Raw genomic sequence first — 20,695 nt, forward strand, 5'->3', positions numbered from 1 at the left:
GATAGAGGGGAAGGATTAGAGGGATAAGGACCGAACGCGGGCAATTGGGACCAACTGGGATGGCACCATGGTCAGCATGGACTGTTTGGGCCGAAGGACCTGTTTCCATGCTGTATTGCTCTGTGACTCGATATAGGCCGTGTGACGAGATATTCTGTGACTAGCACTCTGCTGAGTGAAGTTGTAAAACTTGAAGAGTCCATCCAGAAACCAAGAAAGATTTATGTTTCAAAATACACCCCTGTTTCTGAATATTTTGGCTTTCCACAGTGCAGTGGAAGAGTGTCAGAATTCATGTGGTTTGCCTTGAATATTGTGATAGCAGTTTTGCCTTGAGTATTATTTCTGGAATTTGATCGATCAACATCTGTAAGAGATAATTGACAAGAAATTAGCAGGGGGGTAGCAGGGTAAATATGTGGGGTTATGGGGATAGGGCCTGGGTGGGAATGTGGTCAGTGCGGACTCGATGGGCCAAATAACCTCCTTCTGCACTGTAGGGATTCTATGATTCTATGATCTTGGTTTCAGATAAAGCTCGGCACAACATTGTGGGCCGAAGGGCCTGTTCTGTGCTGTACTGTTCTATGTTCTATCTATGAAAGTGCTTTTAAGACTATTCTCACCAACTGGAATTTTAATAAGACTGTCCATAATATACCACCTAAATCCCCCACACCTCATTTTTACATTTTGCCTCCTCGTAACTGACCCTTTAGCTCAGGGGAACAGCTGCTCTCTCTCCACCCTGTCCATGTCCTTCATAATCTTGTACACCTCGATCAGGTCACCCCTCAGTCTTCTCTGCTCCAGAGAAAACAAACCAAACCTATCCAACCTCTCTTCATAGCTTAAATGTTCCATCCCAGGCAGTATCCTGGTGAATCTCCTCTGGACCACCTCCAGTGCAATCACATCCTTCCTATAATGTGTCGACCAGAACTGCACACAGTGCTCCAGCTGTGGCCAAACCAACGCTCTGTACAACTCCATCATGACCTCTACGTTTCTGTAATTTATACCCCGATTGACAAAGTTGAACAACAATATTCCAGCAACGAGGAATCGCTGGCAACCCCTCATCACACCTCAGCAGCTATAGACGCTGGTCGGGTCTGTGGTCCCGTGAGCCGTCCCTCTGGTCAGGAGGGAACCACTGCCGTTCCACCAGCCCAGGTATTCTGCTGCGGGGAAGCAACTTCACTCTCTCCAAAGTTCGGAGGTGGTGGGAGGAAGCTTCCTCATAGCAGACGTTATGTCCAATCTATTTAGGGTGTAGCGGTGACGGAGTGGTTAGCACTGCTGCCTCACAGAGCGAGGGACCCGGGTTCGGTTCCCGGCTTGTGTCACTGCCTGTGTGGATTCTGCATGTTCTCCCCATGTCTGCGTGGGTTTCCTCTGGTTTCCTCCCACAGGCTGAAAGACGTGCTGGTGAGGTGCATTGGCCATGCTAAATTTTCCCTCAGTGTACACGAACAGGAACCGGAGTGTGGTGACTACGGGATTTTCACAGTAACTTCATTGTAGTGTTCATGTAAGCCCGCTTGTGACACGAATAAATATATTTTAATCGGTTACAATCACCTACCAGGAACTCCAATGGCAGCGAGAATAGGATAGTAACTGGCTCCAGCTTGACCGATAGTGGATCAGTGTGTTTTCTGAGAGAAGCGATGGTGTCTGCCTATGGCATAAACCATGGCCATTTACTGAGGTCTCACACTGAAGGTCTTCTCTTTAATAAACAGCAGAAACACTCCTGAGACTCGGCAGAGCAACCTATTAGAGTAATCAATTACAGGTGAGAAAACAAACAACACACTGCAATGCTGGCGCTGAGAAGGAGCAATGATTGGATTTGATTTGAATTATTATTGTCACATGTGTTAGTATACAGTGAAAAACATTGTTTCTTGCGCGCTACACGGACAAAGCATACCATTCATAGAGAAGGAAAGGAGAGAGTGCAGAATGTAGTGTTACAGTCATGGCTAGCGTGTAGAGAAGGATCAACTTAACATAATAATAAAGTATTATATAATATATTTATTATGTGTTGTATGCGGCTACCTGAATATAAGATAGGTTCATTCAAAAGTCTGACGGCAGCAGGGAAGAAGCTGTTCTTGAGTCGGTCGGTACGTGACCCCAGACTTTTGTATCTTTTTCCCGACAGAAGAAGGTGGAAGAGAGAATGTCCGGGGTGTGTGGGGTCCATGATTATGCCGGCTGCTTTTCCCGAGGCAGCGGGAAGTGTAGACAGAGTCAATGGATGGGAGGCTGGTTTGAGTGATGGACTAGGCTTCGTTCACAACCCTTTATAGTTTCTTGCAGCCTTGGACAGAGCAGAAGCCAGACCAAGCTGTGATACAACCAGAAAGAATGCTTTCTATGGTGCATCTGTAAAAGTTGGTGAGAGTCGGAGCTGACATGCCAAATTGCCTTAGCCTCCTGAGAAAGTAGAGGCACCGGTGGGTTTTCTTAACTTTTGCATCGGTGTGGGGGGATCAGGGTAGGTTGTTGGTGATCTGGACACCTAGAAACCTGAAGCTCTCGATCATTTCCACTTCATCCCCAATTTTCAATGAAAATAGTGTTTCATTGTGATGAGAAATTCATTTTAAGAAATAAGTTTCATGTTTTTCATTCCGGTCTGTTTCATTACATTAAAGATACAATATAATTGCAATTTATTCAGGCTGTCAGTGGGGTGAATTATAGGCTAAATTTCCCCTTCGTGTTCCGGAATGTGTCGGTTCGAGGTGTTGGTGGGGTAATTATGTGGGGTTATGGGGATAGGGCCTGGGTGGGATTGTTGTTGGTGCAGACTCGATGGGCCGAATGGACTCTTTTGCACTGTTGGGTTTCTATGATACAATTTATGATGAGTCTGTACTGACCACAACCCCACCCAGGCCCTATTTCCGTAACCCCACGCATCCACCCTGATAGTCTCCCTGACAATAACGGGCAATTTTTAGCACGGCCAATTCACCTAACCTGCACATCTTTGGACTGTGGGAGGAAAGTGGAGCACCTGGAGGAAACCCATGCAGACACTGGGAGAACGTGCGGACTCCACACATGGAGTGTCCCAAGATCGGATTCGAACCAGGATCCCTGGCGCTGTGAGGGAGCACTAACCCCATGGTGCAAAGCTCAATCCAGGTGCCTTTCTGACAAAGAATGCAGTTGTGTTCTGTCCTTTCGGCTTCCATGAATTATCGAGTCAGATGTTACTTGTTCCATGCCCTCTGATGAAAGCAATAACAGCAACATCAGCACGAGGGGTGCTGAGGGAAGCCCTGTTGCCAATCTGTGCAGCAGAGTATGATGCCCCAGCTTAGTCACTGGACTGTTTCGTTTTGTGTAAAAGATGTACAATTTTTAGTAAAGCTCATATTTCATTTCATTATAAATGTAGTCCTGGTCCGAGATGTTGACTGTGCCAAGGCTGCATTTCCTGCCCACAAGTTACTGTTGAGCATGAGGTGCTTGGATTTCTTTTTGAATGTGTGCCCCCTTTGAGAATGTGACTGATACAATGGTGTAAGACAGGCATTCTCTGCTTTTCACACAGCGCTGGTCAAGTTTCTAAAGTTTATTTAATCATGTAACAAGTCGGCTCACATTAACAGTGCAATGAAGTTACTGTGAAAATCCCCTAGTTGCCACACTCCGGCGCCTGTTCGGGTACACTGAGGGAGGATTTAGCATGATCAATGCAACTAAACAGCACGTCTTCTGATCTGTGGGAGGAAACCAGAGCACCCGGAGGAAACCCATGCAGACACGGGGAGAACGTGCAGACTCCACACAGGCAGTGACCCAAACCAGGGATCAAACCCGGCTCTCTGGAGCTGTGAGGCAGCAGTGCGAACCATTGTGCCACCATGTCACCCATACATACAAAGAACAAAGGAAAGTACAGCACAGGAACAGGCCCTTCGGCCCTCCAAACCTCTGCCGATCATGAAGCCCTAACTAAACTACAAAAAACAACTTCTGCCCTTACTCAAGACGGTCGGGGTTGAGGACCTTAAAACAATCACTATTACTAAAGAGGTAGTGCTGGGTAGGCTAATGGGACTAAAGGTAGACAAGTCCCCTGGTCCGGATGGAATGCATCCCAGGGCACTAAAAGAAACGGCAGAAGTAATAGCAAATTCATTAGTTGTAATTTTTCAAAATTCACTGGACTCTGGGGAGGTGCCAGCTGATTGGAAAACAGCTAATGTAACGCCACTGTTTAAAAAAGGAGGTAGACAAAAGGCAGGTAACTACAGGCCGGTTAGCTTAACATCCGTAGTTGGGAAAATGCTGGAATCTATCATTAAGGAAGAAATAACAGGACACCTGGAAAAGAATGGTTCAATCAAGCAGACGCAGCATGGATTCTTGAAGGGAAAGCCATGTTTGACTAATTTACTGGAATTTTTTGAGGATACGACGAGTGCAGTTGACAGAGGGGAACCGGTGGATGTTGTGTAAATAGATTTCCTGAAGGCTTTCGATAAGGTGCCTCACAAAAGGTTGCTGCATAAGATAAAGGTACACGGAGTTGGGGGTAAAGTGTTAGCGTGGATTGAGGATTGGCTATCGAACAGAAAGCAGAGAGTCGGAATAAATGGGTGCTTTTCCGGTTGGCAATCAGTGACGAGTAGCGTGCCGCAGGGATCGGTGCTGGGGCCTCAACGATTTACCATATACAGAGACGATCTGGAGGAGGGGAGCGAGTGTCGGGTAACAAAGTTTGCGGATGATACAAAGGTGAGTGGGAAAGCAAATTGCGTGGAGGACACAGAGAGTCTGCAGAGAGATTTGGATCGGCTAAGTCATTGGGCAAGGATCTGGCAGATGGAGGATAACGTTGGTAAGTGTGAGGTTATCCACTTTGGAAGGAATAATAGTAAAATGGACTCTTATTTAAACAGTGTAAAATTACAACATGCTACTGTGCAGAGGGACCTGGGGGTCCTTGTGCATGAATCACAAAAACTCAGTTTGCAGGTGCAGCAGGTGATCAAGAAGGCAAATGGAATGTTGGCCTTTATCGTGAGAGGGATGGAGTATAAAAGCAGGGAGGTCATGCTGCAGCAGTACAGGGTACTGGAGAGGCCGCACGTACAGTACTGTGTACAGTTTTGGTCCCCTTATTTAAGAAAGGATATATTAGCTTTGGAGGCGGGACAGAGAAGGTTCACCAGGTCGATTCCGGAGATGAGGGGGTCAGCTTATGAGGAGAGTTTGAGTAGACTGGGCCTGTACTCATTGGAGTTGAGAAGGTTGAGGGGAGATCTTATAGATACATAAAAGATAATGAAGGGGCTAGACAGGGTAGTAGAAGCGAGGTTATTTCCACTTACAATGTAAACAAGAACTAGGGGGCATAGCCTCAAAATATGGGGGAGTCAATTTAGAACAGAGTTGAGGAGGAACTTCTTCTCCCAGAGCGGAGTGAATCTTTGGAATTCTCTGCCCAATGAAGCAGTCGTGGCTACCTCCTTAAATGTGTTTAAGTCACAGATAGATAAATTTTTAACCATTAAGGGAATTAAGCGTTATGGGGAGCGGGCGGGTAAGTGGCACTGAACCCACTATCAGATCAGCCATGATCTTATTGAATGGCGGAGCAGGCTTGAGGGGCTGGATGGCCTACTCCTGCTCCTATTTCTTATGTTCTTATGTTCTAACATTCCAGTCTATTGTTGTCAGATTCTGATCCAGTATTGTAACATCCCGTTCTATTCTTCCCAGATCCTGATCCAGTATTGGAACATTCCAGTCTATTGTTCTCTGATTCTGATCCTGTATTGGAACATAACAGTGTATTGTTGTCAGATTCTGCTTCAGTATTGGACCATCCCGGTCCATTGTTCCCTGACTCTGATCCAGCATTGTAACATTACAACCTTTAGTTCTCAGAATCTGATCCATTATTGGAACATCCCGGTCTATTGTTCTCAGATTCTGATCCAGTACTGGAACATTGAAGTCTAATGTTCTCAGATTCTGATGCAGTTTTGGAACATTACATTCTATTGTTCTCAGATTCTGATCCATGATTGTAACATCCCAGTCATTTGTTCCCAGATTCTAATCCGTATTGGAACATTACAGCTTATAGTTCTCAGATTCTGATCAATTAATGGAACATTGCAGTCTATTGTTCTCAGGTTCTGAACCAGTATTGGAACATTGCAGTGTATGGATCTTGGAATCTTATCCATTATTGGAACATCCCGGTCCAATGTTTCCAACTTCTGATCCATTATTGGAACATTCCAGTCTATTTGTCTCAGATTCTGAACCAGTGTTGGAAAATTTCAGTCTATTGTTCCCAGATTCTGATTCATAATGGAACAGTACAGTGTATTGTTCTCAGATTCTGATTCATTAATGGAACATCCATTTATATTATTCCCAGACTCTGATCCAGTATTTGGAACTTTACAGTCTATTGTTCTCAGATTCTGATCCAGTATTGGAACATTGCAGTCTATTGCTCTCAGTTTCTGATCCAGTATTGGAACATTGCAGTCTTTTGATCTCAAATTCTAATCCAGAATTAGAACATTACAGTCGACTGTTCTCAGATTCTGATCCATTATAGGAAAATTGCAGTCTATTGTTCCCAGATTTCGAACCAGGATTGGAACATTACAACCTATTGTTCTCAGAGTCCGATCCATTATTCGAACATTGCAGTCTATCTTACTCAGATTATGTCCTTTAGTGCAACTTTACAGTCCATTGTTCTCAGATTCTGATCCAGTATTTGTAAGAGGGAGGTCGTGCCTTACAAAATTGGTGGAGTTTTTTGAGGAAGTGACAAAAACAGTTGATGAAGGAAGGGCTGTGGATGTCGTCTATACGGATTTCAGTAAGGCATTTGACAAAGTCCCTCATGGCAGGTTGGTTAAGAAGGTTAAGGCTCATGGGATACAAGGAGAGGAGGCTAGATGGGTAGAGAACTGGCTTGGCCACAGGAAGAAGTTTAATAACACCAGGTTAAAGTCCAACAGTTTATTTGGCAGGAAAAGCCACACAAGCTTTCGGAGCTCCAAGCCCCTTCCTCGGGTGAGGGCTCCGAAAGCGTTTGTGGCTTTTGCTACCAAATAAACCTGTTGGACTTTAACCTGGTGTTGTTAAACTTCTTACTGTTTTTACCCCAGTCCAACGCCAGCATCTCCACATCTTGGCCACAGGAGACAGAGGGTAGCAGTCGAAGAGTCTTTTTCCGGCTGGAGGTCTGTGACTTTACAGTCTATTGCCCTCAGAATCTGATCCAGTATTGAAACATTGCAGTCGATTGTTCTCAGATTCTGATCCTTTATTAGAACATCTCGGTCCATTTTTCCGACATTGCCATCCATTATTGGAACATGATAGTCTATTGTTCTCGGATTCTGATCCATTATTGGAAAATTGCAGTCGATGTTTCCCTGATTCTGATCCATTATTCGAACATTGCAGTCTATTGTTCTCATAATCTGATCCATTATTAGAGCATCCCGGTCCATTGTTCCCACATTGTCATCCATTATTGGAACACTAGTGTATTGTTCTCAGTTTCTCATTCATTATTGGAAAATCCCTTTCCATTGTTCCCAGACACTGAACCAGTATTGGAACATTACAGTCTAATATTCTCCGATTCTGGCCCAGTATTGGAACATTGCAGTCTATTGTTCTCAGATTCTGATCCAGTATTGGAACATTACAGTCTGATCCATCATTGCAATATCCAGGTGCACTGTTCTCAGATTCTGATCCAGTATTGGAACATTACAGTCTATTGTTCAGATTCTGATCAACGGTTGGAACATTGGAGTCTATTGTTCTCAAATTCTGCTCCAGTATTGGAACATGACTGTCTATTGAGCTCAGATTCTGATCCATCATTGTAATATCCTGGTCCACTGTTCTCAGATTCTGATCCAGTATTGGAACATTGAAGTCTACTATTCCCAGATTCTGATCAATGATTGGAACATTACAGCCTATTGTTCTCTGAGTCCGATCCAGTATTCGAACTTTGCAGTGTATTGTTCTCAGATTCTGATGGAGCATTGGAACATTACAAACTATTGTTCACAGATACTGATCCATTATTGGAAATTTTAATTTGCAGTCTGTTTTTTTCTCAGAGTCTGAACCAGTATTGGAACATTACAGCGTATTGTTCCCAGAGTCCGATCCAGTATTCGAACATTGCAAAATATTGTTCTCAGACTCTGATCCAGTATTGGAACATTCCAGCCTGTTGATCTCAGATTCTGATCCATCATTGTAATATCCCGGTCCATTGTTCTCAGATTCTGATCCAGTACTGGAACAATAGAGTCTATTGTTCTCCGATTCTGATGCAGTATTGGAACATTACGGCCTATTGTTCAGATTCTGATCAACGATGGGAACATCAGAGTCTGCTGTTCTCAAATTCTGAACCTTTATTGGAACATTACCGTTTATTGTTCTTAGAATCTTATCCATTATTGGAACAACCCGGGCCATTGTTTCCAGCTTCTGATCCATTATTGCAACATGACAGTCTATTTATCTCAGATTCTGAACCAGTATTGGAAAATTACAGTCTATTGTTCTCAGATGCCGATCCAGTATTGGACCATTGTAATCTATTGTTCCCAGATTCTGATCCATAATGGAACATTGCACTGTATTGTTCTCATATTCTGATCCAGTATTGGAACATTGCAGTCTATTTTTCTCAGATTCGGATCCATTATAGGAACAGCCCGGACCATTGTTCCCTCATTCTGGTCCATTATTGGAACAATGCAGTCTACTATTCTCAGATTCTTTTCAATTATTCTGACATTCCGGTCTATTGTTCTCAGATTCTGATCCAGTATTGGAACAATAGAGTCTATTGTTCTCAGATTCTGACCCATCATTGTAATATCCCGGTCCATTGTTCTCAGATTCTGATCCAGTACTGGAACAATAGAGTCTATTGTTCTCAGATTCTGATCCAGTGTTGGAATATTACATTCTATTGTTCTCAGATTCAGATCCATTATTGTAACATCCCGGTCAATTGTTCCCAGATTCTAATCCGTATTGGGACATTACAGACTATAGTTCTCAGTTTCTGATCCATTATTGGAACATTGCAGTCTATTGTTCTCAGACTCTGATCCAGTAATTCAACACTACAGTGTATTGTTCTCCAAATATGATACATTATTGGAAAATCCTGGTCCATTGTTCCCAGATTCTGATCTAGTATTGGAACATTACAGTCTATTGTTCTCAGATTCTGAACGATTATTGGAACATGAGAGTGTGTTTTTCTCAGATTCTAATCCAGTGTTGGAACATTACAGCCTATAGTTCTCATATTCTGAACAATTATTGGAACATTGCAGTCTATTGTTCTCAGGTTCTGGTCCAGTATTAGAACATTACAGTCTATTGTTCTTAGAATCTTATCCATTATTGGAACATCCCGGGCCATTGTTTCCAGCTTCTGATCCATTATTGGAACATGACAGTCTTTTTATCTCAGATTCTGAACCAGTATTGGAAAATTACAGTCTATTGTTTTCAGATTCTGGTCCAGTGTTGTAACATTGCAATCTATTGTTCCCAGATTCTGATCCATAATGGAACATTACAGTGTATTGTTCTCAGATTCTGTTCCAGCATTGGAACATTACAGTCTATTCTTATCAGATTCTCATCAAGTATTGGAACATTGCAGTCTATTTTTCTCAGATGCTGATCCATTATAGGAACAGCCCTCATTCTGGTCCATTATTTGAACATTGCAGTCTATTGTTCTCAGTTTCTGATCAATGATTGGAACATTACAATCTGTTGTTCTCAAATTCTGATCCAGTATTGGAACATTGCATTCCATTGTTCTCAGATTATAATCCTTTATTGGAACATTACAGTCTCTTTTTCTCAGATTCTGATCCATTATTGGAACATTGCAGTCTATTCTTCTCAGATTCTGATCCAGTATTGGAATATTACAGTCCATTGATCACAGATTCTATTTTTCTCAGATTCTAATCCATTATAGGAACAACCCGGACCATGGTTCCCACATTCTGATCCAGTATTGGAGCTTTGCAGTCTATTTTACTCAGATTCTGAACCAGTATTGGAACATTTCAGTCTATTGTTTAGATTCTGATCAATCATTGGAACATTACAGTGTTGTTCTCAAATTATTTTCCATTATTGGAACATTACGGTCTGTTGTTCTCAAATTCTGATCCAGTATTGGAACGTGACAGTCTTTTGTTCTCAGATTCTGATCCATTATTTGAAAATTGCAGTCTATTTCTCTCAAGTTCTGAAGCAGGATTGGAACATTACAGCCTCTTGTTCTCAGAGTCCAATCGATTATTTGAACGTTGCAGTGTATTGTTCTCAGATTATGAACCAGTGTTGGAACATTACAGTCTATTGTTCATAAAGTCTGGTCCATTATTGGAAAATTGCAGTCTATTTTTCTCAGATTCTGAACCAGTATTTGAACATTGCAGCCTATTGTTCTCAGAGTCCGATCCATTATTCGAACATTGCAGTGTATTGTTCTCAGATTCTGATCCACTATTGGAACATGACAGTCTATTTTTCTCAGATTCTGATCCAGTATTGTAAAATCCCGGTCTCTTGTTCCCAGATTCTAATCCAGTATTGGAATATTACAGCCTATATTTTTCAGATTCTGATCCATTATTGGAACATTGCAGCCGACTGTTCTCAGATTCTGATCCAGTATTGGAACATTGCAGTCTATTTTTCTCAGATTCTGATCCAGTATTGTAAAACCCTGGTCCATTGTTCCCAAATTCTAATCCAGTATTGGAAAATTACAGCCTATAGTTTTGAGATTCTGATCAATTATTGGAACATCCCGGTCTATTGTTCCCAGATTCTGATCCAGTATTGCAACTTTGCAGTCTATTGATCTCAGGTTCCGATAAAGTAAATATGAGAGTGTATTTTTCACAGCTTCTGATTCATTATTGGAACATTGCAGTCTATTGATTTCAGATTCTGACGCAGTATTGAAACATTACAGTCTAATGTTCTCAGATTCTGATTCATTATTGGAACATTATAGTCTAGTGTTCCCAGATTCTAATCTGTATTGGAACATTAAAACCTCTCGTTCTCAGATTCTGATAAATTATTGGAACATTGCGGTCTATTGTTCTCAGTTTCATATTCAGTATTGGAACATTACAGTGTATTGTTCTTAGAATCCTATCCATTATTGGAACATCCCTGTCCATTGTTTCCAGATTCTGATCCATTATTGGAACATAACAGCCTATTGTTCCCAGATTGTGATCCATTATTGGAACATTACGGTCTGTTATTCTCAGATTCTGTTCCATTATTGGAAAATTGCAGTCCATTTGTCTCAGATTCTGAACCAGTATTGGAAAATTATAGTCTATTGTTTTCAGATTCTGATCCAGTATAGGAACATTGCAGTCTATTGTTCTCAGATTATGATCCTTTATTGGAACATTACAGTCGATTGTTCTCAGATTCTGATCCATTACTGGAAAATTGTAGTCTATTGTTCTCAGATTCTGATCGATTATTGGAACATCCCTTTCCATTGTTCCCAGACTCTGAACCAGAATTGGAACATTACAGTCTAATATTCTCCGATTCTGTTCCAGTATTTGAACATTGAAATCGAATACTCTCAGATTCTGATCCAGTATTGGAACATTACAGTTTACTGTTCTCAGAATCTGAGCCTGTATTAGAACATTGCACTCATTTGTTCTCAGATTCAGATCAATTATTGGAACATTACAGTCTGTTGTTCTCAAATTCTGCAAAGTTTCAATTCTGAATCACAATGTGTGAACAACGGTCCGGGGTTGTTCCTATAATGGGTCAGAATCTGAGAGAAATAGACTGCAATGTTCCAATACTGGATTGAATACTGGATTCCAATACTGGATCAGAATCTGAGAACAACAGACTGTAATGTTCCAATAATGTATCAGAATCTGCGAACAATAGAAATGGATGTTCCATTAATGGATCAGAATCTGAGAACAATACACTGCAATGGTCCAATCCTGGATCAGAATCTGAGAACAATAGACTGCAATGGTCCAATCCTGGATCAGAATCTGAGAACAAGACACTGCAAAGTTCCAATATTGGATCAGAATCTGGGAACAATAGACCGGGATGTTCCAATAATGGATCAGAATCTGAGATAAATAGGCTACAATGTTTCAATACTGGATCAGAATCTGAAAACAATAGACTGCAATGTTCCAATAATGGATCAGAATCGGAGAACCAAAAGTTGTAATCTTCAAATAATGGATTAGAAAGTGGGAACAATAGACAGGGCTCAATACTGGATCCGAACCTGTGAACAATAGAATGTAATATTCCAACACTGGATCAGAATCTGAGAGCAATAGATTGTCATGTTCCAATACTGGATCAGAATCTGAGAACAATAAACTGCAATGTTCCAATAATGGATCAGAATCTGAGATCAATAGACAGCAAAGTTTCAATACTGGATGAGAATCTGAGAATAATAGATTGTAATGTTTCAATAAAGCATCATAATCTGAGAACAACACACTGTAATGTTCCAATAATTCATCTGAATCTGGGAACACGGGACCAGGATGTGGCAATGACGGATCCGAATCTGAAATCAGTCGACTATTCTGATCCAATACTGGATCAGAATCTGAGAACAATCGACTGCAATGTTCGAATACTGGATCGAACTCTGAGAACAATCGGCTGTAATACAAAGAACAAAGAACAGTACAGCACAGGAAACAGGCCCTTCGGCCCTCCAAGCCTGTGCCGCTCCTTGGTCCAACTAGACCAATCGTTTGTATCCCTCCATTCCCAGGCTGCTCATGTGACTATCCAGGTACGTCTTAAATGATGTCAGCATGCCTGCCTCCACCACCCTACTTGGCAGCGCATTCCAGGCCCCCACCACACTCTGTGTAAAAAACATCTCTCTAATATCTGAGTTGTACTTCGCCCCTCTCACCTTGAGCCCGTGACCCCTCGTGAACGCCACTTCTGATCTGGGAAAAAGCTTCCCACCGTTCACCCTATCTATCCCCTTCATAATCTTCTACACCTCTATTAGATTTCCCCTCATTCTCCGTCTTTCCAGGGAGAACAACCCCAGTTTACACAATCTCTCCTCATAGCTCAGACCCTCCATACCAGGCAACATCCTGGTAAACCTTCTCTGCACTCTCTCTAACGCCTCCACGTCGTTCTGGTAGTGCGGCGACCAGAACTGGACGCTGTACTCCAAATGTGGCCTAACCAGCGTTCTATACAGCTGCATCATCACACTCCAGCTTTTATATTCTATACACCGTCCTATAAAGGCAAGCATACCATATACCTTCTTCACCACCTTCTCCAACTGTGTTGCCACCTTCAAGGAATTGTGGACTTGCACACCTAGGTCCCTCTGTGTTTCTATACTCCTGTTGACTGTCATTTATTGTATAACTCCTCCCTACATTATTTCTTCCAAAATGCATCACTTCGCATTTATCCGGATTAAACTCCATCTGCCACCTCTCCGCCCAATTTTCCAGCCTATCTATATCCTGCTGTATTGCCCGACAATGCTCTTCGCTATCCGCAAGTCCAGCCACCTTCGTGTCATCCGCAAACTTGCAGATTACACCAGTTACACCTTCTTCCAAATCATTTATATATATCACAAATAGCAGAGGTCCCAGTACAGAGCCCTGCGGAACACCACTGGTCACAGACCTCCAGCCGGAAAAGGACCCTTCGAACACTACCCTCTGTCTCCTATGGCCAATGTTCCAATCCTGGTTCACACTGTGAGAAAATAGTGTGCAATTTCCCAATAATGGATCAGAATCCGAGAACAATACATTGCGCTGTTCCAATACTGGATCAGAGTCTGAGAACAATAGGCTGCAATGTTCCAATAATGGATCAGAATCTGAGAACAATAGACTGGGATGTTCCAATACTGGATCAGAATTTCAGAACAACAGACTGTAATATTCCAATAAGTGATCTGAATCTGAGAACAATAGACTGTAATGTTCCAATCACTGAGCAGAATCTGAGAACAATAGATTGTAATGTTCCCATACTGGTTCAGATTCTGAGAACAAGAGACTGCAATGTTCCAATACTGGATCAGAAACGGTGAATATTAGACTGTAATGTTCCAATTCTGGTTCAGAGTTTGGGAACAATGGAAAGGGATGTTCCAATAATGGATCCGAATCTGAGACCAATATACTGTAATGTTGCAATGCTGGATCAGAATCTGAGAACAATCGACTGTAATGTTCCAATAAAGGATCACCATCTGAGAACAATAGACTGCAATGTTCCAATAATGGATCAGAATCTGAGAACAATAGACTGTAATGTTCCAATACTGGATTGGAATCTGAGAACAATAGACTTTAAATTTCCAATACCGAATCAGAGTCTGGGAACAATAGAAACGGATGTTCCATTAATGCAGCAGAATCTGAGAAAAAGAAACTGCGTGTTCCAATACTGGATCAGAATGTGGGAACAATGGTCCGGTTTGTTCCAATACTGGAGCAGAATCTGAGAACAATAGACCGCAATGTTAGAATATTGAACAGAATCTGAGAATAGTAGACTGCAATGTTCCAATAATGGACCAGAATGTGGGAACAATGGTCCGGGCTGCTCCTATAATGGATCAGAATCTGAGAAAAATAGACTGCAATGTTCCAATACTGGATCAGAATCTGAGAACAATACACTGTAATCGTCCATTATGAATCAGAATCTGGGAACAATAGATTGCAATGGTCCAATACTGGATCAGAATCTGAAAAGAATAGACTGTAATTTTCCAATACTGGATCAGAATCTGAGAACAATAGACTGTAATGTTCCAATAAAGGATCAGAATTTGAGAACAACACTGTAATCTTTCAATCATTGATCAGAATCTAAACAATAGACTGAAATGTTCCAATACTGGATCAGAATCTGAGAACAATGAACCGGGATATTACAATGATGGATCAGAATCTGAGATCATTAGACTGTAATGTTCCAATGCAAGATCAGAATCTGAGAACAATACACTGCAATGTTCGAATAATGGATCGGACTCTGAGAATAATAGACTGCAATTTTCCAATAATGGATCAGAATCTATGAACAATAAACCGTAATGTTCCAATCCTGGATCAGAACCTGAGAACAGTAGACTGTAATGTTCCAATAAAGGATCAGAATCTGAGAACAACAAAGACTGTAATGTTCCACTCATTGATCAGATTCTGAACAATAGACTGTATTGTTCCAATACTGGATCGGAACCTGAGAAAAAGAGATTACAATGTTCCAATAAAGGATCAGAATTTGAGAACAACAGAATGTAATGTTCCAATCATTGATCAGAATCTGAACAATAGACTGGAATTTTCGAACACTGGATCAGAATCTTAGAACAATTGACCAGGATTTTACAATGATGGATCAGAATCTGAGATCAATCGGCCGTAACGTTCCAATACTGGAGGAGAACCTGAGAACAATAGACGGCAATGTTAGAATAATTGAACAGAATCTGAAAACAATCGACTGCAATGTTCCAATCATTGATCAGAATCTGAACAATAGACTGTAATGTTCCAATAATGGATCAGAAACTGAGATCAATCGACTGCAAAGTTTCAATAATGGATCAGAATCTGAGAGCAATAGACTGTACTGTTCCAATAAAGGATCATAATCTGAGAACAGGAGAGTGCAATGTTAGAATAATTGAACAGAATCCGAAAACAATAGACTGCACTGTTCAACACTGGATCAGAATCTGAGAACAATACACTGGGATGTTCCAATAATAGATAGGATTCGAAGAACAATAGACTGTAATGTTCGAATACTGGATCAGAACCTGAGAACAGCAGACTGCAATGTTTCAATAATTGATCAGGACTTGAGTACTATAGGCTGTAATGTTCCAATACGGATTAGAATCTGAGAAAAATACACTGTCATGTTCTATTACTGGATCAGAATCTGAGAACAATAGACTGCAATGTTCAAATAATGGATCAGAATCTTAGAACAATAGTCTCTAACATTCCAATCATGAATCGGAATCTCAGATCAATAAACGGCAATGTTTCAAAACTGGATCAGAATCTGAGAACAAGAGACTGCAATGTTCCAATACTGGATCAGAATGTGGGAACAATGGACCGGAATGTTCCAATACTGGATCAGAATCTGAGAACAATAGGCTGTAATGTTCTTATTATGGACCAGAATCTGAGAACAACAGACTGAAATGTTCCAATACTGGACCAGAATCTGAGAACAATAGACTGAAATGTTCCAACACTGGATCAGAATCTGAGAACAATGCTCTGTAATATTCCAATACTGGATCAGAATCTGAGAACAGTAGGCTGTAATGTTCTAATTATGGATCAGAATCTGAGAGCAATAGACTGAAATGTTCCAACACTGGATCAGAATCTGAGAACAATGGACTGCAATGTTCCAAAATGGATCATAATCTGAGAACAATACTCTGTAATATTCCAATACTGGATCAGAATTTGAGAACAACAGACTGCAATGTTCCAATAACGGATCAGAATCTGAGAACAATGGACTGTAATGTTCCAATAAAGGATCATAATCCGAGAACAATACTCTGTAAAGTTCCAATACGGGATCAGAATCTGAGAACAATAGGTTGTAATGTTCCAATAATTGATCAGAATCTACGAACAATAGACTGCAATGTTCCAATACTGGATCAGAATCTGAGACAAATAGACTTTAATGTTCCAATACAGGATTAGAATTTGAAATCAACAGACTGCAATGTTCCAATACTGGATCAGAATCTGAAACAAATAGACTGCAATTTTCTAAAAATGGATCAGAATCTGAGAACAATAGACTGGAATGTTCCAATAATCATAGAAACCCTACAGTACAGAAAGAGGCCATTCGGCCCATCGAGTCTGCACCGACCACAATCCCACCCAGGCCCTACCCCCATATCTACCCACTAATCCCTCCAACCTACGCATCTCAGGACACTAAGGGCAATTTTTAGCATGGCCAATCAACCTAACCCGAGCATCTTTGGACTGGGGGAGGAAAGCGGAGCACCCGGAGGAAACCCACGCAGACACGAGGAGAATGTGCAAACTCCATACAGACAGTGAGCCAAGCCGGGATTCGAACTCAGGTCCCTGGAGCTGTGAAGCAGCAGTGCTAACCACTGTGCTACCATGCCGCCGGCAGAACATGGATCAGAAGTTGGAAACAATGGACCGGGATGTTCCAATAATGGATTGGAATCTCAGAACCATACACTGTAATGTTCCAATACTGGTTCAGAACCTAAGAACAGTAGACTGCAATGTTCCAATAATGGATCAGAGTCTGAGAACTATAGGCTGTAATGTTCCAATACGGATTAGAATCTGGGAACAAATGACCGGGATGTTACAATACTGGATCAGAATCTGAGAACAATAGAATATAATATTCCTAAACTGGATCAGAAGCTGAGAGCAAGAGACTGCAATGTTCCAGTACTGGATCAGTATCTGGGAACAATAGACCGGGATGTTCCAATAATGGATCACATTCTGAGAACAATAGACTGCAATGTTCCAATAATGGATCAGAATCTGAGGACAATAGACTGCAATGTTTGAATACTGGATCGGACGCTGGGAACAAGCGGTTGTAATGTTCCAATACTGGTTCAGACTCTGAGAAAAAAACAGACTGCAAATTTCCAATAATGGATCAGTTTCTGTGAAAAAGAGATTGTAATGTTCCAGTACTGGATCAGAATCTGAGAACAATACACTGCAAAGTTCGAATACTGGATCGGACTCTGAGAACAATGGGCTGTAATGTTCCAATCATTGATCAGAATCTGAGAACAATAGACTTCAATGTTCGAATACTGGCTCAAATTCTGAGAACAATAGACTGCAATGTTCCAATCCTGGTTCAGAGTCTGGGAACAATGGAAAGGGATGTTACAATAATGGATCAGAATCTGAGAACAATACACTGTATTGTTCCAATACTGGATCAAAATCTGAGAACAATAGACTGCAATGGTCCAATAATGGATATGAATCTGAGAACAATAGACAGTAATGTTCCAATCCTGGTTCAGAGTCTGGGAACAATGGAAAGGGATGTTACAATAATGGATCAGAATCTGAGAACAATACACTGTATTGTTCCAATACTGGATCAAAATCTGAGAACAATAGACTGCAATGGTCCAATAATGGATATGAATCTGAGAACAATAGACAGTAATGTTCCAATACTGGTTCAGAACCTGAGAAGAATAGACTGCAATGTTCCAATACTGGATCGGAATCTGAGAACAATACGCTGTAATGATCCAATACTGGATTAGAATCTGAGAACAATAGACTGCAATGTTCCATTATGGATCAGAATCTGTGAACAGTAGACTGGGATGTTCCAATAATGGATGAGAAGCTGGAAACAATGGACCGGGATGTTCCAATAATGGATAGCATTCGAAGAACAATACACTGTAATGTTACAATACTGGATCAGAACCTGAGAACAGTAGACTGTAATGTTCCAATAATTGATCAGAATCTGAGAACTATAGGCTGTAATGTTACAATACAGAATAGAATCCGAGAAAAATACACTGTCATGTTCTAATACTGGATCAGCATCTGAGAACAATAGACTGCAATGTACAAATAATGGATCAGAATCTTAGAACAATAGTCTCTAACATTCCATAAGACCATAAGACCATAAGGCATAGGAGCGGAAGTAAGGCCATTCGGCCCATCGAGTCCACTCCACCATTCAATCATGGTTGATTTCAACTCCATTTACCCGCTCCCTCCCCATAGCCCTTAATTCCTCGAGAAATCAAGAATTTATCAATTTCTGTCTTGAAGACGCTCAAGGTCTCGGCCTCCACCGCCCTCTGTGGTAATGAATTCCACAGACCCACCACTCTCTGGCTGAAGAAATTTCTCCTCATCTCTGTTCTAAAGTGACTCCCTTTTATTCTAAGGCTGTGCCCCCGGGTCCTCGTCTCCCCTGTTAATGGAAACAACTTCCCTACGTCCCTATCTAAGCCGTTCATTATCTTGTAAGTTTCTATCAGATCTCCCCTCAACCTCCTCAACTCCAATGAACATAATCCCACGATCCTCAGACGTTCATCGTATGTCAGGCCTACCATTCCTGGGATCATCCGTGTGAATCTCCGCTGGACCCGCTCCAGTGCCAGTATGTCCTTCCTGAGGTGTGGGGCCCAAGATTGCTCACAGTACTCCACATGGGGCCTAACCAGTGCTTTATAAAGCCTCAGAAGTACATCCCTGCTTTTGTATTCCAAGCCTCTTGAGATAAATGACAACATTACATTTGCTTTCTTAATTACGGACTCAACCTGCAAGTTTACCTTTCGAGAATCCTGGACTAGTTCTCCGAAGTCCCTTTGCACTTGAGCATGATGAATTTTGTCACCGTTTAGAAAATAGTCCATGCCTCTATTCTTTTTTCCAAAGTGTACGACCTCGCACTTGCCCACGTTGAATTTCATCAGCCACTTCTTGGACCACTCTCCTAAACTGTCTAAATCTTTCTGCAGCCTCCCCACCTCCTCAATACTACCTGCCCCTCCACCTATCTTTGTATCATCGGCAAACCTGGCCAGAATGCTCCCAGTCCCGTCATCTAGATCGTTAATATATAAAGAGAACAGCTGTGGCCCCAACACTGAACCCTGCGGGACACCACTTGTCACCGGTTGCCATTCTGAGAAAGAACCTTTTATCCCAACTCTCTGCCTTCTGTCTGACAGCCAATCGTCAATCCATGTTAGTACCTTGCCTCGAATACCATGGGCCCTTATTTTACTCAGCAGTCTCCCGTGAGGCACCTTGTCAAAGGCCTTTTGGAAGTCAAGATAGATAACATCCATTGGCTCTCCTTGGTCTCACCTATTTGTTATCTCTTCAAAGAACTCTAACAGGTTTGTCAGGCACGACCTCCCCTTACTAAATCCAAGCTGACTTGTCTTAATCCGACCCTGCACTTCCAAGAATTTAGAAATCTCATCCTTAACGATGGATTCTAGAATTTTGCCAACAACTGAGGTTAGGCTAATTGGCCTATAATTTTCCATCTTTTTTCTTGTTCCCTTCTTGAACAGTGGAGTTACAACAGCGATTTTCCAATCCTCTGGGACTTTCCCTGACTCCAGTGACTTTTGAAAGATCATGACTAACGCCTCCACTATTTCTTCAGCTATCTCCTTTAGAACTCTAGGATGTAGCCCATCTGGGCCCGGAGATTTATCAATTTCCAGACCTTTGAGTTTCTCTAGCACTTTCTCCTTCGTGATGGCAACCATATTCAACTCTGCCCCCTGACTTTCCTGAATTGTTGGGATATTACTCATGTCTTCTACTGTGAAGACTGACGCAAAGTACTTATTAAGTTCCTCAGCTATTTCCTTGTCTCCCATCACTAGATTACCAGCGTCATTTTGGAGCGGCCCAATGTCTACTTTTGCCTCCCGTTTGTTTTTAATGTATTTAAAGAAACTTTTACTATCATTCCTAATGTTACTGGCGAGCCT

This window comes from Mustelus asterias, unplaced genomic scaffold, assembly GCF_964213995.1.
Source record: "Mustelus asterias unplaced genomic scaffold, sMusAst1.hap1.1 HAP1_SCAFFOLD_533, whole genome shotgun sequence".
Classification (NCBI taxonomy): Eukaryota; Metazoa; Chordata; class Chondrichthyes; order Carcharhiniformes; family Triakidae; genus Mustelus; species Mustelus asterias.